We start from the raw sequence: 22,888 nt of genomic DNA, 5'->3' as shown, positions 1-22,888 counted from the left end.
ATCAAATTATTGTTTCGCAACAATCTATTAAGCACCTTTAACCCTAGAGCGATTACAGGCCTCTTTCAACTGAATAACTATTTGAGTTAGCTGTAAGCTAAGTAAAACACTACCATCAACATACAATACAAATGTTTGTTTACACACCATCTAAATATAGGCTACCTGAATGTAAACATCTTCAATGAATAAATCTATGAAATGTAGTACTTCATTGTGTATTTAAAGCCATGCTGCAATACTTTCTACATCTGCTCGCTTCAGGAAAGCAATAAACTGCATGAGTTTGCATTGTACAATTTGTAAGAAAGTTTTCAGACATGTTCAATATAAACAGCACAGCAGGTTGATATAAATGCTTAGAAAAAGCTAACTGTTTGCAAATATTCTCCAGGTCATCAATACCTCTCCATACAGGCTATTCTGTTAAAACCCATGTAGAGCAAAAAGTCTATATTTTTGCAGGTAAAATTATTTTATTTTTATAGCACTGTGACGAACTAGGTAGGGGTGGTTCAAAGCACTATTAGAAAGTCCTAATCATTCACATTTAACTCTCTCTAAAATCCTCTAAGCCATTGGTTGTAACAGCCTTCAAAAACTTCCTACAGAAACTAAAGAACTAGATGAATACATTCCCTATAAAACTGAACCAGAACAAGACTAATTTCTTACTTCTGTACTCCAAAAATTCTAATTCAGAGCTAAATGTCTCAAGACCCTCTCCCTTATTAGCATCTAGCAACCACTAGCACGGCTGACATAACCGTTGGGTGTCACCTTTGATTCAAAACTCAGCTTGACAAACAGATTGGATCATATGAACTCCACCTCTGAAGAAAGAGCAAATCATCCATTCTTCCCACTTCAGGTTAGCAGTCCAAGCACTAATGGCTTTCCTGCTCGACTGGGGCCATACCCCTTTCATGTCCCCTCATATTTTTGCTTTTTGGTTTGGTTCACAGAACCCAAAAACAGTCAGTGTGCAACTTGAAACCACTTTTACGGCTTGTCTCTTAGTACATCTGACCCAGATCTCTGGAACCATCAGACTAAACACAAACCTCCAATGCTTCACTAAAAATCTAACACAGCTGTTAAAGCTACATCCACCAGACTAAATGTTCTCTATACAGTCCTATTGCTCAGACTGCCTCTTAGTCTACAGCTGCAGCTTTCTCCTCCTATCAACAGTGGTCCCGCCTACTGCTACCCCGGAATTGCTAATAGACTATGCCTCTCTGCAATACTGCAAGACCCTACATATATTGTGCGATTAAAATGTACCTATGTTTTTATTGTAAAGCACTCCAGCACCTGTGGCTAGATCCACATTCTATAAATACCAAAATAAACGAATAAATTAAACAGATGGTAAGAGTCCAAATATCAAGAGAGCAGCAAATCAAATGTCTATCAGAAGCGACAAGCCTTAAGTAATTTACAGAATTAGAGAGATTTGTCTCCAAGTAAGGGCAAAGGAAGCAAACTCCAAAAGGAAGAGCCTTGAGAATGAAAAGTTCTGCCACCAAAGCATTTTTACCTCACTGGTAGGCTGACAAGAACGTCTGAGCAAGCAAATAGTTTAGGTAACCGTCATTAAAAAAAAAAAGTACGGATTTAAGTATGGGGTAATTTTATTTCAATGAACAACTAAAAATCATCTATTTTATCGGCAAGTTGTGGAGTCTTAATTCACACGCCCACAATTCCAATAATATCAAGGCCATGGTGTATGTGTGGGATCTTCAAAGCTTCAGTACATTCAACTGATCCAAATTACAGAGAACCACAAAAAACTGCTAGAAATCAGTGACAATAGAGTACACTCCAACCAAGCTGAATTTCAACAGTCTACTGATACATTATGCCCATCCTTCAACAGATAATTATAAACACACAGAGGGGCGCTAGAGGGCGCACTGCTGCATGGCCGCACTTGCGTGAGGCTCCAGCAGCCTGGCACCAATATCCGTGATTTATCCTTCCTTCCTGCACGCACCCGCCTGAAAATCCCCACGGAGGGGCAGCTGGCCACTTTTCACACTCGGTGAAAATTTGGAGGTTCTACTCCCAGGGACTTCGGAGTTGTGGCGTGCGGAGTCCCCCTGGCTGACCTGGACCTGCGGCGACGGTGCCCGCTGTCGGCCCCCTGATCTAGGCAAGCCCGGGGATCACCACGAGGCGGCTAGGCCTCCGGGACATCGTAAACGCCGCGCTCGGGACTGACACTGCAGCGGATGGTGGTCGGAGGCTGAAGGTACGGGCGCCACGACTTAATCAGACTGTGGGGGCTGGGAAGGCAGGACGCTCCCGCTGATCGGCCGAAATCCGCCACTACTGGTTTGGGCAGGTCTTCGTGGCGCTACGACGGACTGGCAGAGGGACACGAGTAGGAAGCCTGAGAAGCCCAGCGACCAGCCTTGCAGGCTCACCACACGACCTCGAGGCCTGCCTGATGCCGGTGCCACCGCAAGAGGACGGCTTGTAACACCAGGCGCGTTTGCCGCCAACTTGTAGGCGCTACTTCATTTGGCTGCCCTTCCTGCGCTGTGAGGCCTGTCTGCTACAGCACGGCACTCCCTCTCCCGGGTGACACCCGCGAACGGCGGCTAACTTTGCCCAGGGGTCGGCACATCGGCTGCGTGATCGGCTTTGCTGCACAGCGCTACACAGAGTGAGATCGCCTCATCCTCTACCAGCCTCCCGCCAACAGTGGTGCAGACGGCACTTAGGCGCAGTTGATCCATACTCATCTTGCCATCATGGGAAAGCCGGACAGTCGCCAACCCAAATTGCAGTTTGAAACCGCGGCGCAGAAGAAGGCGACAAGACACACTGGAGACGTGGCGCCACCCCGGAGCCCGGCACCTGAGGCCTCGACGTCGACCCAGCTGACCCCCGATATGACCGCGATCCTGCAAGAAATGCGGCAGGGATTTGCGACGGTGGTCGACAAAGTAGATAGACTCACGTCCAGGATGGACGGCATAGCCCAGAAGATAGACGTCCATGAAGAACGCATATCTGAGGCGGAACGCAGAATATCGGCACATGATGACACAACCGCAGCTCAGGACACTCGCCTGGCCAGGATGGACAACGTCCTAAGGGTAATCGCTGCCAAGAACGAGGAATTGGAAGCGAGGAGCCGACGGAACAACATTCGAGTCACGGGCATTCCGGAATCGACCAACACGGGGAGGATGGAATTATATGTCGAGGCACTGCTGTCAGCAACTGTCGGGGCAGATGCTCTTTCCGCTCACTTTATTGTAGAGCGTGCACATCGCTCTCTCGGGCCACAACCCAAGCCGGGGGCCCCACCGCGACCCATAATTGCTCGCCTCCTAAATTACCGAGATCGCGATGCGGCACTTAGGGCAGCCAGAGCAAATCAAAATCTGACATATAACGGCGTGCCCTTCTCGATTTACCCTGACTTTACCCCGGTGGTCCAGGAACAGAGACGGAAATTTCTCGTTGTAAAGCGTAAACTCAGGGATTTGAACATTGACTATGCTCTCTTATACCCGGCCAAGCTTCGGGTCACGCACCAAGGTACGCAGCATTTCTTTCTCAACCCCCAACAGGTCGATGACTACATTAAATCCTTGCCCAAAAGACCCAGGCGACCTGCGGACGCTGAGGACTTAAATGAATCTGGCCCTGAGTAGGGGGCGACTGGCACTCTTCGGGTACATCCTTTCTGCAAGTGGTGGGCTTGACCTCACTCCCCTAGCTGCTGGGGGAAATCCATTCGACTAGGAGATGGCTGCCGCTGCCCCTGGGGCACCATGGACGGGTGCTGCATCGTAGGTGGTAATGTATGCCAGGCCCCACTCCCCCTCGTCCCTCTCTGCTCCACGAGTGACCCTAGGAATGGACATGCACGGAGTGGGATGGCCGGGGGTGGTGGACCGTGCACCTCTGATGACCCCTAATGGGTGTTCCCCAATGACATTGACTTTTTTGCTTGTTTGTTGGTTGCTATCTAGCACTGTTTTGGGTAACGGGTGGGACGAGGGCACTGGCCAGTTGGGGTAGCTTCAGTGGGTGGGGGGTGGTGGGGAGAATGTCAGGTAAAATGGCCTTACACTGGGCGATGTAGTTCTTACATTGGAATTGCTGATCTGCCTCGCTATTTTTGGTTGCATGCGGTGGACCGTTTGTCCCTTTTTCAAATAGGCCTGATGCCTGGAGGTATCCGGGGGGATTTGGGGGGAGGGGACTGCTGGGGTTACTGTTGGGTTTCAAGTTTTGACATGTGCATGTGGTGGTCTGAACTCGTACATTTGCCCTTTGGAGGGCTCCGTGATTGTGGTCGGGGGGTGGGGGGGCGGGATGGGTGGGCTGCGCACTATGTGCAGTGGGGGCGGGACGGAGGACTGGGGGGTGATTCGATTCTACTTCAGTATCTGCTTTCGTTTGGGGATGTAGAACTGGTCCGAAGGTATAGTGTTTTGCTTGTTGGGGGGATGGGAATGGCAGCCTGCCGTGCTCTGATCCCGCAGTTATGGTATTACGTGTACACATGGATGACACACGCCTGAATGTGATTACTTGGAATGTGAGAGGGCTGGGAGATCATAGGAAGAGGAGACAGGTATTGAGCTACCTGGATCGTCATAATGTTCACATTGCTTTCCTACAGGAGACGCATTTTGCGCCCCACAGATCGCGAGCCTTTGGGAGCAGATGGGCTTCTCACTCGTTCTTTGCTAACTACTCCTCCTATGCCCGGGGTACGGCCATACTGATTAAGAGATCCACGCCCTTTCGTTTGGCAGGCTCCAAGGTAGATCCACAGGGGAGGTACTGTGTGGTGTGGGGTAGGCTGGGACACATGTCAGTGACACTTGTCTGTTGCTACGGGCCCAACACGGATGACCCGCAATTCTTTACCTCACTGTGGGCGGCGATAGTGGAAACGGGGCCACAACACCTCATATGGGGTGGAGATTTCAACATTACCCTACACCCCCCCCTGGATAGATCACACCCAGCCCCACACCACTATACCAACGGGCGCGAAGTCCTTAGAGCGACCATAGATGGCAACCATCTCATTGACGCCTGGCGATCACACTGCGGGACTAGGGAGGAGGGTACTCACTTTACTGCGCAAGCTAAGTCATGGGCGAGACTTGATTATTTCCTTCTGACCTCACAACTGTACACAACACTAATACATGCATCGCATCTCCCAAGGACTTACTCTGATCACTCTCCCGTTTTGATCACATTGGCTGGTTCTGAGCTAGGCCCCCCAGTGACGGCGTGGCGCATGCAGCCCGCTATGTTATTAGACACGATATTCCAGGAGGAGCTCCGTGAAGAATGCCTAGACTTCTTCAAACGCAACAAGGACTCCGTCCAGGACGTTGAGACCATATGGGACGCCTTTAAGGCCACGCTCCGAGGCTTGTGTATATCGAAAGGCTCGGGAGTGCTTAAGAGCATACTCACTCGATTACGCAGCATAGAGGCTGATTTACGCAGTGCTGAAAGCCGTCTTAGAGCACACCCTGACCAGGAAACCCTCGCTAACATCCGCGATAAATTGACAGAATTCTCGGAAGAGGCTGCCCGTGAGGTAAAGTTTCGGAATAAATACTGGGTGGCCAGAAGGTATGGAGAGGGGGAGAGACCTGGGAAAGCTCTAGCGGCAACGGTCAAACTGATGCGGTCACCGACGATAATATTAGAACTTGAGACGGCAGAGGGGCTGGTACTTAGAGACACCACCCAAATCCTTAACGAATTTGTGCGACATTACAGTACGCTATACTCCACTAGCAGATGCCATGACCTTACGTTGGATGACTATCTGGCCGATGTCTCCTTGGGGTGGCTGAGTGATGCGCAGAGAAACTTCTTGAATGCCCCTTTTGAGCTGGATGAGGTCAGGGAGGCCATAATGGGCATGAAATCGGGCAAGGCCACTGGTTTAGATGGCGTACCTGTAGAATTCTACAAGACCTTCATTGACTTCATGGCTCCGGTGTTGCGGGAGGTCTTTGAGGACGCATTGGAGGTGGGCCATCTCCCTCCCTCCATGAGAGTCGCCCTCATTACGTCGCTGCTTAAGCCTGGGAAGCCCGCCTCCAACTGCGACTCTTACAGACCTCTGTCCCTGTTAAACTGCGACGTTAAAATACTTGCGAAACTGATTGCGACGCGCATAAGCCTCCTCCTGCCTGCTCTTATCCTTCCGGACCAGTCTGGATTTGTCCCTGGACGGGCGACGTCGCATAATCTCCGTACCTTTTTTTCGGTATACGACTCCGTCCATGAGGATCTTCCTATGGCAGCCATTTTTTTAGACGCCACTAAGGCGTTTGATTCGCTCGAATGGGACTATGTGTTTAAAGTTCTGGAGCGAATGGGTTTCCCGCCTCTCTTCATTTCCTGGATTAAACTATTGTATACACATCCAACTGCCAGAGTGCTCATCAATGGGAAATTGTCGTCGGAGTTCCCGATCACCAGGGGGACGAGACAGGGGTGCCCCCTGTCCCCCCTTCTATTTGCCATAGCCACTGAACCCCTGGCGGCTAAATTGCGACAGCATCATCAGGACAGGGCAATGCGTTGCTTTCAGAGACAATTACTCGTCTCTATGTATGCTGACGATATCACCCTCTATGTTCGCCACCCGAGTGATAACTTACATCCTATCCTCCGTGAATTCATTCGGTTTGGTGCCCTCTCGGGGGTTCAAATCAACTGGAAGAAATCGTGTATATTCCCCCTTACTGCCTCAACAGTTCCTTTCCCACTGGAATTCCCGCTTGCCTGGAGCACGGGCGATTTTAAATACCTGGGAATACATGTAGAAAAGAGTAGGGAAGAACTGATGCGTGCAAATTATGGCACAGTGATGAACAAATTGAGCGACAATGTGTCTCGGTGGATCACGCTCCCTCTTTCTATGGCGGGACGTGCCTCATTGGTCAAGATGGTCATCCTCCCTCAACTTCTATATTTATTCTTGAACATACCGTACCACCCAGGGTCCTATTTTTTTCGTCTACTACGTTCAGAACTGCTCCGACTAGTGTGGGGTGGTAAAACGCCCAGACTCAGATGGGAGGTCCTTGTCCGGCCATTTGCGCAAGGAGGATTTGGCATCCCTGACTTCGAACTTTATTATCGGGCTGCTCAGGCTCATTATGCGTACTTTTGGGTCCGCCAACAAAGATACATGCCTCAACTGGCGGCTGAGCACTGGTTGGCACACCCGATCCCCATTGAAGGAGCGCTCTACTCCCAGGTGGAGGGTAGGGATAGGACCCCTTCCACTGTGTCGAGCACTGTGACGGCATGGCACTCTATTGTGTCCAAGCTGGACTTGCACTTCTTATACGCACCGAAACTGCCGCTGGCCTACCACCCACAGCTGCCGCTCCTGCAGGAGATTGGCTTTCAGAGACTATTGAAAAAGATTGGTGTCACTACGTGGGGGGACTTATACCTGGATGGCGTCTTCCGAACCAGGGAACATTTATATGAGGGCATCCACCCGACCCCTCTGGACTTATTTTACTATGTCAGACTCAGACACGGCCTACAAGCTATCACGCCTGATTTCCCCTGCGAACCCCCGGTGCTTCCCCCCTTGCAGAACATGCTACTTCACGATCAGCCTCTTAAACTAGTATCTACACTCTATAAATCCATACGGGCCAACACGACGTACACTGCTCTGCCCGCCAGACAGAAGTGGGACCGTGATCTAACCCCGACTCTCACGGACACTCAATGGGAATTTTGCCTGCAGCAAACCGAGCGCATTTCATCTAACAGCCGTTATAGAATAATCCACTATAAATTTCTGCACAGACTATACCACACTCCAGCGCGTCTGCACAGATTCAAGCTTAGGCCGACGGATGCCTGTGACAGGTGTGGGGCCCTAGGAGCTGACTTCCTTCACCTTGCATGGGGATGTCCTGCAGTAAATGAATATTGGGTGCAGGTATTTCAGGCCCTCTCCAAGATGATACACAGGACGATAAACCCATCACCATTGATGGCCCTTCTGGGGTATGTTGCATCTCTTCAGGCGGCTCACCGCAAATATGTGGCACTGGCTATGCTTCTGGCTAAACGCAGGGTGGCCTGTAGATGGGGGAGGGGAAGGGCGCCCAAATTCAAGGATTGGTTGAGTGATATGGTGTACTGCCAGGAACAGTTGCATACTTATGCTGAACTACTGCCGCCTACTTCCAGGCCTACTGACATATGGGCCCCGCTACAATGCTATCTGATAACTGATTCGCCCGAGGATGACAGCGATTGAGGGTGGGCGGTGGAGTTTCTTGAATGCTGTGTCCTGTTCTCGCAGTATAACAGCTGACTGCTAGACATGGCTTGGTATGTTTGCTGCCTCTCCCCGTTTCCCCCCCCCCCCTTCTTCCCCCTCCCCATTCCCCCCCCACCCCCCTCATTCCCCCCCCCTCCCCTTCTCTGCCCCCCCCCCTCCCTGCCCCCCCCCCCCCTTTTCGAGACCTTATGTGAAGAGCCTCATCCTAAGCGACATCCCGGGATGCCTTTATGCCCACCACTTCCGATACTGCGGCTCAGCCGCCCCTCTTCTTCTGTGGTTTCATGACTCTGCCACTCTGATGACACTGTGTTTTCCGAGAGTAGATATGCCCGCCAGGATGCCTGTGTGCGCCCCCCTCCTCTTCCCCGCCCCCCCCCCCCGCCACCCGCATCATTTCCGAGTTTGTATGGACACTGCACATGTCAATGGTTATATAAAAATTCACAAAATCGAGACCTATTTATTTGACTGTAAGACGCGGCATTTGTCACTTAGATAGAACTGTTGGCAATACTGTTTTTAACGCACATGCATGTCAAAAGTGATGTACATTTCTATATGCACTGATAGCGGCCGGCCTCCGGGTTGTTGGCGAGACGCTGTGTATTCTTGACAATGCTCAATAAATGTCTTGAACCAAAAAAAAAAACAAAAAAATAAATAAATAAATAATTATAAACACACAGGGTAAGCCTGGTAAACCCAAGAATGTGGGCTTTGCATCCTCCAACAGACATCAGCACATTCCCCAGTTATCTCAGACCCTCTAGATCCCTCCATTCATAGATAATTCACTGCCTTTCTTTTCAACGGTTTTTGTTCACTCATTCTTATAAGTGTTAATGGCCAAAAACTAAACAGCAATCTCCACAACCATGACCCTCTACTCTACTAAAAGCTATACCATTGCCTTACTTTTTTTTTCTATTGAATCATGAGGCTCTACAATTAAGATAATCATCATCCTCCAGGAGATTTTCTCTTAATGTCTTCTACTGGTCCATTAGATAGCCATATTGTGCCTCTATTAATCTGTTGGATAAACCTATTTCTGGTGAGATCCTAGTTTTATGATTTCCTGCTAATCTAGAACACAGCCTTAATCCTAGAGGAAATACTGTATTTGTATCTCCCGACAATCCCGGATAGAGACCTTCACCATGTAGAGAACCTGTCATTACTATTCTCCATTCATGTACAAGACCACGTAATTCACAGAGGGTTTGCTGCCTTTCAGCCTTCTACTGAGCTATTATTTAGTGCTATTCCTAGTGATAGAATGCCTTTTTTGTCGCCTACTATTTGATTAGCGAGGCCTATTACAAAACATTGCATTGCCTTCCCACTGTCTTTTGGCCGATCATTTGGCCCTGTTCCTAAATATAATGTTGGCTTCAGCTCACCTACTGATCCATTAGACAAGCCAACTTCTAGAAAGGCCACTGCCATCTTGATCAATAAGACGGCCCTACTCTAATATACGATTGCCTCGCTATTGATATATAGGTAGGGATGTGGAATTCCTTTAGCCCAACGCCTAGGACATATTGTTTGGGGTCAAGGGCAACAAGGTTTCATGTGTATTTTATCCTTGGGGCAAGTAAGTTCAAACCCTGTGGCTGAAAGTTTACACTGCCACATTATGGATCAGGGAAGGGCAATTTCTGCAGTTAAGGTAATATTGTGCTGTGTGTTAATGCTGTTCAAACTTGTATTCATGGTTCAATACTGCAAAGCCTTTATAATTCGGGTGAACGCTCTAAATAAATGTTGTAAACTCTGATTACACTACTGACAGTGGTTCTAGTAAACAAATGTCTACACACGTTTCCAAAAATTTGCAACATGAGGCTATGTAGAATTCTCTCAGAATGCTCTCTGATAGTTGCAGAAGATTAAAAGCAAGATTTGTCATTCTTTGCTTTCAAAATAAAATATTCACAAAAAAATGCAAGGAAAAAACATTGTGTTTAACTACTGTAAGTTTTAGGTACCATTTCAGCAGAATCATTTAGTAAAATGTGTTGAAGTATGCTAGTATTTCTCAAAAAAATTAATAATCGAAAATCAGTGTAAGCTGTTTCAATAAGATTATGTGAAACAAAACTAAGCAAGCATTGACAAAGCCAATTGGTCAATTAGGTTCTCAAAAAGCATACATTGCCCCAGTTGTTCCTGGCACTGAACAAAACTACTTTTGTGCCGATAAGCTCCATGTGAAAGAGCAGAATGCTGCCCCTCACAGTGAAGCCAGCCAATAGACAGAGAGGCAGTATTGTAATAAACACAAAAGGTCATGCCTAACACCAGACCTAAAAAGGTGGCCAATTATTAAAAAAAGTCTCAAAAGTGCACGCATGGTATATGTCTTTGCATTACGTGCAGATATGCGGCTTTCATGAATTCACAGAAGTAGGTCAAGAAGTAGTACTCCTAGTAAATTTTTGTGAACTGCATTTAGCTGAGCAAATATGCATGCGTAGAGTTGCTCATGCAAAAATCTGAGTGTTTGCAAGTACACTATCCCTCCAACCACTTTTTCCCCATCCCTGGAAGATGTGTTAAGTTTACCACAGTCAGGAGTAAATTTCAAACCTCTCTCAGTGCGGGTAAAGATTAGAGAAGAGTTGTTGAAAACTCTTAAAACTGCAAGTTAGTAGGTCTGCACAGACTCAAAAGAGCATCCCAAACCTGGAACTATAGCTTACCACTACCTTAAGCCCCAGTATGTGGTTCTGCGGAAACGTGGCAACATAAGGAAAATTCTAGTAATCAGACCCCACCATGGTATGAGCCCTGGCATAATCAGAGAGGTTATATAATGAGACTGCTGCCATAATTTGTCGCCACATTTCATAGCACAAAGGGAAAAGTGGATTTTATTACAGGACAAGAAGATTTATGAAGCAACCTGCCCCATGAACAAGTAGATATGCTATTAACTTCCACACCGCTGATCGGTATACACATTCATGTGCACACAAACAAAGGGGATCTATAACAGGTAACTGTGCAATATGGTCCGCTATTGCCAGTGAGTGGTTCGAGAGGCATCATACATCACAGAGACAGATTAGTTTGTAATGCCACCAGGAATCAAAGACATCACTATAGGGCAATATTACAGCTTAGCCTTTTTTTTATATAGTTATTTGGGGGAATTTAACTTTTGAAAATGTAGTTTTCTACAATGTGGCTACCAACAGGCACCTCCTGCTATTAAAATGTTTAGGTTTTATTTACCTTTCTTGAATAAACTGTCGATAAAACAATGGGCAATGATGGAGGACAGTAGATTTATGTCATTCTGTAGCTACAACATTTACCACATAATGATGTATTTACCCTCTCGATGCCCAGGCTAGCAGAAGTGGAGGCAAGTCTGCGCTAGAATGGCTATCAGCATGTATTTTCAGATTCTGAGCACTCCATCGGTATTAACAAAAAACATATTCAGCAAGCTTTTTATGATTTCACTCACACTGAAAGAATGATGATGGAGACTAGGAAATAGACTGTGGTAGCCTATCTGAAGATGACAACAGATAGCGCAGTTACAAGATTCCTTCCTGTTTGGATGAACGGGTCGCTGGGGGTGCAGTTTATTGTTCCAATATCGGACCGGAACAATGAAATATCTACTGTGCTTCCCTCTGTGTTTTCAAAGAAATCTTGATCGAACACCTTGCCCCTGTGATGGGCGATCTGGGCAAACCCTAATCCAATTCCAATTTTTTGTGGCTTTTATTCAATGTACTGGTCTTACTTGCCCTTATAAAGAGACATAATATTAATGATTGCTTTTAATATGTTATATAAACTTTCTAATGAAGAGGTAACTGTGCACGTAGGCACTTTTTAAGAATGGCAGCCCGAGCCTCTAGCTCTATGAATACCAATTCGTTTTGGTTGATTGATTATGCTGCTAATACTGCTATTTATATTTATTTGTTTTTGTTGTGTATGTCTGTTCTTTTATGAATATTTGTGTACTCAAATAGAGATTTTGAAGTGAACTTGAATTGAACTGTATTTACCCCACTTGATACAAAATTTGCCACTTAATTTGCAGATTTCAACAAAAATTATATTTATAGTTCAAATAAACAAAAACAATACTGCAGAGAATGTGCCACATAATTTGAATATTTGCTACACAATTTGGTTCTCCAAGCTGCATTATCACAGTACCCTTGACAATAGTAAAGCTCTCCGGGCGGTTTGGGAATTATCATTATAAGAATTAAATCCATATTTCACAAGGAACAGTCAAATATGGACGTTTATACAACTGCAATTTGTAGTTAAATTAAAGAACCTGCATGTAATATATATCTCATTGCCTACTTGTTTATATTGACCCGTTTGATATCCTCCTCACAAACAAAACTGCCCCCTCCTATTGATCCATCAGATGGACCAAGCACTGTGAGGCAACGACTGGGTGACAAAGAATTAAATTAAGTCAATACGGATATACTGCCAGAGATCACTACATTTGTTTCAATACATATTTGTAGACATAATTGCTTGCCTCGTAGTTACTTGCATTTGATGTACTCTTTTAACAAAGCTGTGATGACTTCTCAATTTCGTGATGACTGCCTATAGATCACAGACTTAGTGTTTCTTATCAATCTTTAAATCAGTCCTTATTGTCAGGGATACAATTAATTTCCTTTGTGCGTTTTACTTGACAGCATAGTTGCCAACAAAACCTATTGGTACCAATTATTTTAAAAATAAATACAGTGGGCATTTGCTCTTCCCAGAGGACTACTTCTAAAAAATAACAACAATAGCGATAGTAAATTTTTACTATATATAGCTTCATATGCACTTCAGCTTATTCTACACTGGGTTAGAGAAAAACTGTTATTGTCAACCAGTGTAATGGATTTAATTTTCCAACCTTCGGGAGCAGAGAAGGCTGAGATGACCTTTGCCAGCATTCCAACTAATGAGGTTTGCTCAAGTTTCAAATGCTCAACTTGAAGCTCTCCTACCTCGCGCTGTTACCAGTTTATCTATTATTTACCTTCTCTAGAGTACTTATACTGCAAATCATGAGACCCCTACATTGCATATGAGAAGTACACAGAAAAATCACACATTGAATTATTTGACTAATAAATGTGGGCCATACAGACAGAAAATCTTTTTTCCTTCTTTTTCATTGCAGCAAGTTTTTATGACATGTTTTAGTCAAGACTCGTGTGTGTGCGCGTTTCCCTTGTTTGACAAGGTTAGTCCATAGTTATTTCCCAGGTTTCTTTCCAATGATCTGTCCATGAACACGTACTCCAATTATTTTTTACTCTATCATTTTTACCTTTGTATTATCCATTTTACTCTCGACCATTGCTCTTCCTGGTCTACGTTTTCATATTATAAAACGTTTTGACTAAGCCAATTGGTCTAGCTTTAATGAGTTAACACACAAATAGACATGCGCACATGCTGGTTCCTAGCGATAACACCAAATAGTCAGACATGTTAGCTCTAACATTTCTTGTGCTTATTGATAACATGTTCTGTCTTGTTCCTATCAGCGAAATTGCATTACTAATTCAAAATGCTCGTTTATGCATTCTTATTCACACAAACAGTATGGATTTACTGTTTGACGCAATTAGCACGTGTTATTCATTCTTTCCAGCAACCTGAAAGCCTTTTAATATCTTCCCCCCCTACCTGTTGATATTGATTTTTTTTATGTAAAAGTGTTCCAATTATACCCTGACGGAAGGAGGAACAGTAAAATCCACAAAAAAAGTATATATATATATATATATATATATATATATATATTTATTTATTTAGAATTGCAATAAAAGAGGAAACAATAACACACACATATTAACCCCCACCCTTCCTGTTTATAATGGACCCTCTCCTGCCTCGTTCTTATTTTGCACTTGAATAGCACTTCCTGTGCAGGGCTGAGTTAAATGCAATGTATGTCCCCACTCTCTAGTCACAATCCTAGCTAAACCTTTGGTTCCTTAAAATATGCGCATCCCTTGTTCTGAGAAAGACATCACCCAGCACGTTCAAATTGCTCGTGCATAGACCCATATTATCTAATTACATCTAGCTAGTTCTCCATATTTTTAATTTTAGTACCCCTTCCTCCCTTCCTGCACATATAACATCACAGACAGGTCATTGCCCTTACAAGTAGGTAACACCGATACATCTGTGGCGTCTCTCACCTTTCTAGGGCTTTGCAGAGGGATCCTGTTGTTAGGGGGCCTACAGATGCGTACCGGCCCTGTGCTCTGCTGACAGCTTCAATCAGGGGGAGCCAGGCCGCGGGGGATCCAGTCCTCCACAGTGGCGGTTCTCGCCTCTCGGAGGCGAGCAAGAGTTCCTCCAGACCACCAACTTGCACCGGATGAGGTTGCGGGATGCACTCTGCCCCCGCAGTACCTACTCCAACGGAATGAGGGGGTGCTCCTTTACACCGGGGAAGCAGAGGCCGCACGCACTGCGCCCCCTTCCAAGGGTGTCCTGTCACTCCTTCTTCTTCTGAGCTCACCCCCGAGGCCTCCGCGCAGCCACCAGTGGCCGAGGAGGCGGGGACCACGGGGAACAACACTGCTGTCAGCAGCCCACCATCCCCCTAGCCCGCTAACCGAATCTGGAATCACGCATGCGCGAAGAGACGCGTAGTGCGTGCTCTCATCGCTAGCTGTCAGATACAGGAGGAGGAGTGCGTTTCAAACCTCGTTCTGGCAAGAAAAATGTAATTGCTAAAAGAAATAAAGAAAGGCTAGGATATAGGGTCACAATATCGCGAACTTGACCAGAGGGTATGCGGGTGCTTTACATGAGCACTAGTTGCTTGCATTACAGAAGGACACATTCATTTTTGTGTTTTTTAGGGATGGGGATATTAAATGATTTGCCCAGTCACAAGATGATGAGCCGAAGCGAGACTCGAACCGGTTTCCCTACTTACTAAGGTGGCAGCGCTGGCCGTTACCTCACGTTTTCGCCCAATGTTTTTCTGCTCTGTGTGATCAGCGAAACAGCAGTCGGCAATACCCAGCTTTAATTATTGAGTACCTGTGACCTTTCAGGTTTAGCTTTCCACGACCCCGCTACAGACAGTTTCAGCACTTGCTGACAGCTCTCTATGCAATATTCCACAGAGTCAGCCGTTGATCATGATTAGATTGCCTTCTTGTCAATGTCAGATCACTTGTTTATTGGCAACTTTCCTCTTATTCTGGGTTTCTCACCATCCTGGGAAATAGCTCTTCGAACACTTTTTTTTGATTGACTACGTTGTAGTTTTCCAATGTGGACTTCGTGGAATTTCTTTTAATGTCATTACTTGTTTGACTGCATTCCTTTCTTTCCTGCGTGCGCTGTTTGCTTTCCTTTAATCTCCTAGCCCCCCTCCAGAAGCTCCTCTGCAGCACACCAGGCACTGGATGACAGCCTTGGTGATGCCCAGGATGTTCCAACATGAGAGCTATTGGCCTTGCCTATGTTAATAGAAATGCTCAGCAGCCAATTAGAAAACAGTATAGAAAAATAACACTACAATACCCATGAATACTCTGGGTATCACCTGACAACCATAGAGTCACTACCATAAAATGTCCCTTAGAGAATACCACATACTCTTTCTTTGCTGCTCCACAGCCAGTTAAGTGCTTCTCTTTCACTCTTAAACCTTGTGCCTGTTTCATTGCATTATTTACTGTGCTATTGGTTGCTGTGTATGTTTCTTGATTGTACCTGCTTTGGTCAGCGCTGACGCTTCTGGGTCCTTCGCGCCTTGCACGCTTCTGTTTTGCAATAGATTGCTGTTTCTTACCTCTGTTTGTACTGTGGGAGCTTTTCGCGCGTTTCTTTTCTTCTGCCTCCGCTTTCGAGGCTTCTTTCTTCTGTGCTGCAGGGAGCGCGCGCACTCGCCTCCCCGGTTCAGGCGCTTGGCGCCTGCGCTTGTAGGTTGTGGAGCGGGAGACCCGGCGCTCTAGGACTACACGCGTTGGTCGCGTAGTCCTTACTTAATTTTGCTGGCAGGCGGCCGTAACGCACATGCGCGGTGGCCATTTTCTTTGTTTATTTCCAGACTTTCTAACGTAGTTTGGAAGTTGCAGCGCTATTCATGCTCTATGCCCACAGCTTGCTGCTAGCCCCACATTACGCCCAACTGCAGCAAATACTCAGTTTGGGCTGTATAATTGTCATAGGCCGTGCCTAGAGTGATGTCATTGCTTGCAAGGCCTCCCTCCATGTTGAATTACATTTATATTCAGGCTCATTGCTGCCTGTGTAGTTGTTGGCTTGCCTTGGGGTTTTGTTGCCATTCCCCCTTTAATTTGCCTTTGGCTTCTTGGACTGCCAGTGTTTCTTCCTTCCTCTTGTGGGCACTATTCACACTTTGTGTGTCGTAATGGCAGAATATTATGATGAGGAGGACTACTATTATGATGAAGGGGCTTCAGGCTCCATGGAGCAGGATTTAGTGGAGGCTCTAGACGTGGGTGTTCATCTTTCTGTCAATAAGGCGCTAGTTTGCGCAATTGAACTCCTTAAAAGTCATCTTTCCAATTATGCTTTACAGCAGGGATGGTTGCCCGTCTCCTCTGGCGGTTCTTCCTCGCAGGCTTCCAAAGTTAATCCTCACAAGTCCGACTTCCTTAAATTGGCTAAATCTTTGTCTGATGAGCAATCCTATGGTCATTCCAAAGAGGCTCGTGCATCTCAGGTACACCAACCGGACGATGGTGACACTTCATCTACCACGTCCTCTGACGACGACACCTCCCCTCCTCCGGCTAAAAAAGCTCATAGGGCTCATGGGGCTCTTGTTTGAGCCCTACCCTTTTTAACATCTATGTTGCACCCCTGGCAAGAGTGATGCGTAAGTACGGTTTCATCCCCGTGTCATATACTGATGACACGCAGCTCCTCTTCCCGTTCAAAACCATCTCCTCTGAAGTGAAGAGCTCTTTTTCAGCTTGTATGAAGGCAGTGGCACAATGGATGTCGGCCAACTGCCTTCAGTGCAACGTCAGTAAAACTGAGGTTATGTTGTTTGGGGAAGCTAAACTGTTTTCGTCCCTGGACTGGTGGCCCAGCGACTTGGGTGTTGTTCCCAAACCCAAGTCGATTGTAAAGAACCTAGGGGTCCGTCTGGATCAAGATCTGACACTCAAGCAACATGTTAATTATATCTCAGGTATATGCTTTCACACCATCAGCCTACTGCGCAAGGTTTTTCCTCTTCTGCCTGATTCGGTGAGGAGAACTTTAGTCCAGGCACTTGTTCTAAGCAGGATTGACTATTGTAATGGTCTACTGCTTGCTGCCAATGAAGGGGTATTGGATAGACTACAAGTCATCCAGAATACGGCGGCCCGCTTGGTTCTTAATGCCCCTCCTAGAACTGCCTCCAAAACCCCTTCTTGACCAATTACACTGGCTTTCTGTCCGGCAGAGAACGAAATTTAAAACATGTTGTTTGATTCACAAGTGCCTAAATGGCCAAGGACCTGCCTATTTGAAAAAGAAATTTGTCCCTTACATCCCCACTCGATCTCTTAAGTCCAGCAATGATTTTCTTTTGCAGGTACCACGGGCTAAGAAAGCCAGACATGGAAGTAAGGCACTTTCCATAGCAGGACCTACTCTCTGGAACAAACTCCCTCTATCACTCAAACAATGCACAGATCATCTAAAATTCCGGAAACAATTGAAAACAATACTGTTTAAAAATGAAATTTAGCTTCCACCCATATTTATTTCTTTATGTTCTACAGGTGTCAAAGCGCAGAGATACTCCACTGAGAGTTGATTCCAGCGCTATACAAACCAATAAATAAAATAAAATAAATAAATAAGGAGCATTTTGTTGACGCATCTTCTCATCCACAACTCCTCACCTTTGACCCTTCTGATATTATCCATCCCAATTTTTCTTCTTGGCTTCCTTCACCTGATGTGGCGGAGTATGTTCAATTACATATCCTTCAGCCTTTTGATGAGGGGCGTGCCCGTCTCCGGTCTGAGTGTCCATGTCCAGATCTGGCCGATAAGTTGTCTGACACTCTGGAGGTTGAACCAACTATGGTCACATACCTTAGAAAATATGCAAAAGACTCCAGAAAAGGTATTGACAGAGCTTGGTGCTCTTGTCAGGTCAAGTTGTTGGATTTATTGGGTCCCCTCGCGAAAAGTTTGGATTTGGATTTCCATGCGAAGGCCTTGTCTTCTTCAGGTGATCCAGATGAGTTAATAGGTAGGTCTCAGAGAGCGATTTGTCAGTTAGGAAACGCTAATTGTGCCATGTCCTGTGAGCGTAGACGCACTATTCTGTTAAAATTGGACCCGAAATTGGCTGAGTTGTCCTCTTCTGAGTCAGGTCCTTTGGCTCAAGGATTGCTATTTGGTCAACCTTTCCTTAAAGAGTTGACCAAATTTGTTGCTACATTTAGTGGCCTGGACAAAGCTCAATCCTCCCTTAATCGGGCCTTTCGTCCGGTTTTCGAGCGGGCCGGATGATATAGGGGATGATCGTTTGGCCGTGGGTCCAACCAAAATAACCAACGTGGCTATCAGTCCCATCGTGGAGGAGGTCAGGATTCCAACTACTCCAATGTGTCGTCCTTTTATCCTTCCCGCAAAGGCAGAAACCAATTCCAGCAGGGACGCTACGGTGGAAACCAAGGAGGACATCCTGATTCCTCAACTTCAGGTGAGCCTGGTCTCCGCTTCGGAGGTGTTATTGGGGGGCAGAATGAAATGTTTTCTTCCAAACTGGCAACTGATCTCGAGCGATGCATGGGTGTTGGAAACTGTCATTTTATTTATTTATTTTATTTTATTTCTTGTATCGCGCTGGACTCGACCCCGTAAGGGGTATCTCCGCGCTTTGTTCGCCCTGGATAACAGACTTCAGTGCCTCTGCGGGAAAGCTATAGGGGGATTATATTTCTTGGAACTGAAGTGTTTTTAAGGTTTTGGGTTACAAGATAGAGTTCTTCAGTTGTCCGAATCAACCCCATCAGCCTTCGCCCCTAGTTTTTTCCCTTCACGATCAGGCAGTCATTTCAGCGGAAATAGATTCTGTTCTGAGAAAGGGTCCCATAGCTCAAACTTCTCGTTATCCTCAGTGCTTCTCCAGCACAGTTTTTTCTGGATCAGAAAAAAGGGGGCGGTTCCAGACTGGTTCTCAACCTCAAAGACTTCAATGGCTGGGTTGTGTACCGGCACTTCAAGATGGATGGCATCCATCTTCTCAGAGACCTTCTTCAAGAAGGGGACTGGATGGTCCGCCTCGATCTGAAGGATGCCTACTTGTCGATTCCCATTTACAGTCCTCATCGTCGGTTTCTGCAATTCCATTGGCAGGGAGTCTGGTTCGAGTACAAAGTCCTCCCTTTCGGCCTCTCGCAGCACCCTGGTGCTTCACGAAACTTCTGAGGCCTGTTGTGGAGTCTCTGCGAGCTCGGAGTGTTCATCTGATAATATATCTGGACGGTATTCTCATCATGGCTCAATGACCTCAGTTGTTGATGACTCATTTGGAATGGTCTCTAACTCTATTACAGTCACTCGGCTTTCTGGTGAATCTTCAGAAGTCTATTTTCATTCCCTCTCAGTCAATGGAATTCCTGGGTTTCCTTGTCAATTCCCTATCTTACCAGCTCCTCTTGTCCCATCAGAAGATCAGATCTATCAAGAGGGAGTTGAGATTGATTTTATGCAAACAGGTTGTGTCGTTGAGGTCTATAGTACAGATTGTCGGTCTATTAGCTTTCTCGATCCAAGCCATCTTCCCGGGTCCTCTCCATTATCGAGCGCTTCAGCGTCTCAAAATACGTCATCTCCAGATCCCTCTTTCAGAGGAAGCGAGGTGGGCGATGTTATGATGGTTTGAACACATGGAGTCTTGGAATGGGCGAGCCCTGTTCGGAGTGTCCCCCGAAGTGGTGATAGAATCCGACGTCAGTCGGTGAGGATGGGGAGCCCGTTGCGGTCCGATGTCCACGGGAGGCCGGCCGGTGGTCTCAGGAGGAATTGTCTCTCCACATAAATTGTCTGGAGCTTCTAGGGGGGTCCTTTGCGATTCGTTGTTTGTCTCCGCGCATGACGAACTGTTGCATAATCATCCGCATGGACAATGTGTCAGCAGTCCGTTATGTCAACAAACTAGGGGGAACGAGGTCCAAGATTCTAGCAGAAACTGCCAAAGATTTTTGGCATTTTTGTCTTCAAAGGAACATCACAATGATTGCAGAGTATCTTCCAGGTCGCCACAATCTGATTGCGGATTGGAATTCTCTTCACCTCAGAGATTTCAGCGACTGGAGGCTTCATCCTCCGGTGTTCAGATCCCTGTCCCGATTCTGGGGTCAGTGCCAGATCGATCTGTTTGCCTCGCGCCTCAACACTCAGCTTCCCCTGTTCTTCAATTGACGTCCGGATCCAGAAGCCCTGGCCACGGATGCTTTTCAGCAAGTTTGGGCTCCTCACCTGTGTTATGCCTTTCCCCGTTTGTCATGATTCCGAGGGTCTTGGCTCGTACAACGCATTATCAGTCAGAACTGATTCTGATCACTCCTCTGTGGAGGGCTCAGGCTTGGTTCCCAGTTCTTCTGGAGATGAGTTGTGCAGTGCCGCTCCTTCTTCCCCAGCCGTGGAATCTGTTGCTGGACCCTCTCAACAACCCGCATCCTCTGATAGAGTCAGGTCAACTCCTGCTGATCGCATGGCGGGTTTCCGGATTCGCTGTAAAGTCCCAGGCCTTTTGTGAGACCCTTCCAGATTTATCAGCGAGGCTTGGTCTCCCAACACATACAAACGTTATGCCGCAGCTTGGAAACAATGGTGTAGGTGTTGTGATCAGCAGGAGATGGATCCCGCTTCGGCACATGTCTCTTTAATTTAAAATTTTCTGGCATCTCTTGCTTCTTCAGGTCTAACTTATCGGACAGGTAATAATTTTCGTTCTGCAATTTTTGCTGGTCATGTCACCATCAATAGCAAACCTATGGGTGAACATCCTTTGGTCTCTAAGTTGCTCAGGGGTATCAGGTTGGTAAAACCACCTTGTCCAAAGTATGTTGATCTATGGGATGTTTTCATCATTTTACGATTCTTGGAGTCTTCCAATATTTCTTTGTCCCGTAAGCAACTTTCCGCAAAATTTACAGCTTCTTTGGCTTGTGTGTATGTATTCAGTGCTGTTGTATACCTTTGTAGCCTGCAAAGATGAATGCATAATTGACACAATAAAGGAGAAGATCGTATGTCACTAAAGTGCCCAATAAATAACTCACTCCATATTTACTTAACACTATTACACGTCTAATGTGAGAAGTTCATACCATTACGTTCTGACACTTGCAGTCCTGCAGCTACAACCAGCTAATCAAAGTACAAGTATCAAAATGCAAAATAAAAAACATAGGACTCGAACCTGACGGGAGACAGTTTGACACACTTTTTTTTAACCCAAAGGGTTTAACAAGCATACTTAAATATTGAATTCACTGAAGGTTTTTATGCAGAGCTAGTACAATCTAATTCGTTTTTTTTTCAAATACAAAATTGAGTATTTACAAATAATTCAGAAAAAGTGCTGAGGAGAACACATAACTGCCAAGTCTGTGTATTGACCTGACTTTTTTTTATCCAGGAGTGTTCTTATTATTTTAATTTTCCCGCTGACAAATTCTTAATTAACATGTAATGCACAGCATCCAGAGGCAAGTGACTTTTCTGTTGCCCCCTTTAATTATGTCTAGTTTGCAGGATTAATCAGTCATCCTCTTTTGAATTAACACGTTGAGAATCAATAACTGCTGAGCTGTGCCTTCCTATATATGAATCCTTCTGCACGGTTCATCTTTTAATCAACAATGAGGCATTCTGATATTTGTAGTTTCACGTTTTACAAACACAAGTTTGTGTTTATGTCCCAATGTGCAAAGTTGCATGGGTTCAAAGGCCATGCTCAGAATGGAATGAAGGACTCAACTTTGAAAGGTATGATTAGTCCAAGTTAATTAATCAATCAATCAACCATAGCATTTATAAAGCGCACTACTCACTCATGAGGGTCTCAAAGCGCCGGGGGCGGGGGGGTTAGGTAATGCTGCTACTGCTCGAAAAGCCAGGTCTTGAGGAGTCTTCTGAAGGTCATCAGGTCTTGGGTCTGCCAAGGGTGGATGGGGAGGGTGTTACTGGTCTTGGCAGCGAGGTGGGAGAACGATCTGCCGCCAGAGGTCGCTCTTTGAATGCGGGGGCCTGTGGCGAGGGTGAGGTCAGCGGAGCGGAGCTGGCGGGTGTGGGTGTAGAAGCTGAGTCGTCTGTTGAGGTACGCTGGTCCGGTGTTGTGGAGTGTCTTCTGTGCATGGGTGAGGAGTTTGAAGGTTATCCTCTTGTTGACGGGGAGCCAGTGCAGGTCTCAGGTGGGGTGTGATGTGGCTGCGGCGAGGGATGTCGCGGATCAGGAGTGCAGAGGCGTTGAAGCAGTTTCAGGAGTTTGGCTGAGGCTCCTGCGTAGAGGGTGTTTCCGTAGTCCAACCT

General features: G+C 46.2%; 1 protein-coding gene across 1 annotated transcript in view; it reads right to left on the bottom strand.

The window, feature by feature from the left end:
* MAP3K2 (mitogen-activated protein kinase kinase kinase 2) overlaps window positions 1-15,001 on the bottom strand; it is a 409,487-nt gene extending 394,486 nt beyond the window's left edge. Inside the window, exon 1 of the mRNA XM_086954496.1 lies at window positions 14,548-15,001. The gene's annotated coding sequence lies outside the window, so the exon portion shown is untranslated. The remainder of the gene's footprint in view (window positions 1-14,547) is intronic.
* Between the last annotated feature and the right edge of the window lie 7,887 nt (window positions 15,002-22,888).

The sequence above is a fragment of the Lissotriton vulgaris genome, chromosome 2_1 (genome assembly GCF_964263255.1).
Source record: "Lissotriton vulgaris chromosome 2_1, aLisVul1.2, whole genome shotgun sequence".
Taxonomy (NCBI): domain Eukaryota; kingdom Metazoa; phylum Chordata; class Amphibia; order Caudata; family Salamandridae; genus Lissotriton; species Lissotriton vulgaris.
This window is presented reverse-complemented; position numbering and strand designations above follow the sequence as displayed.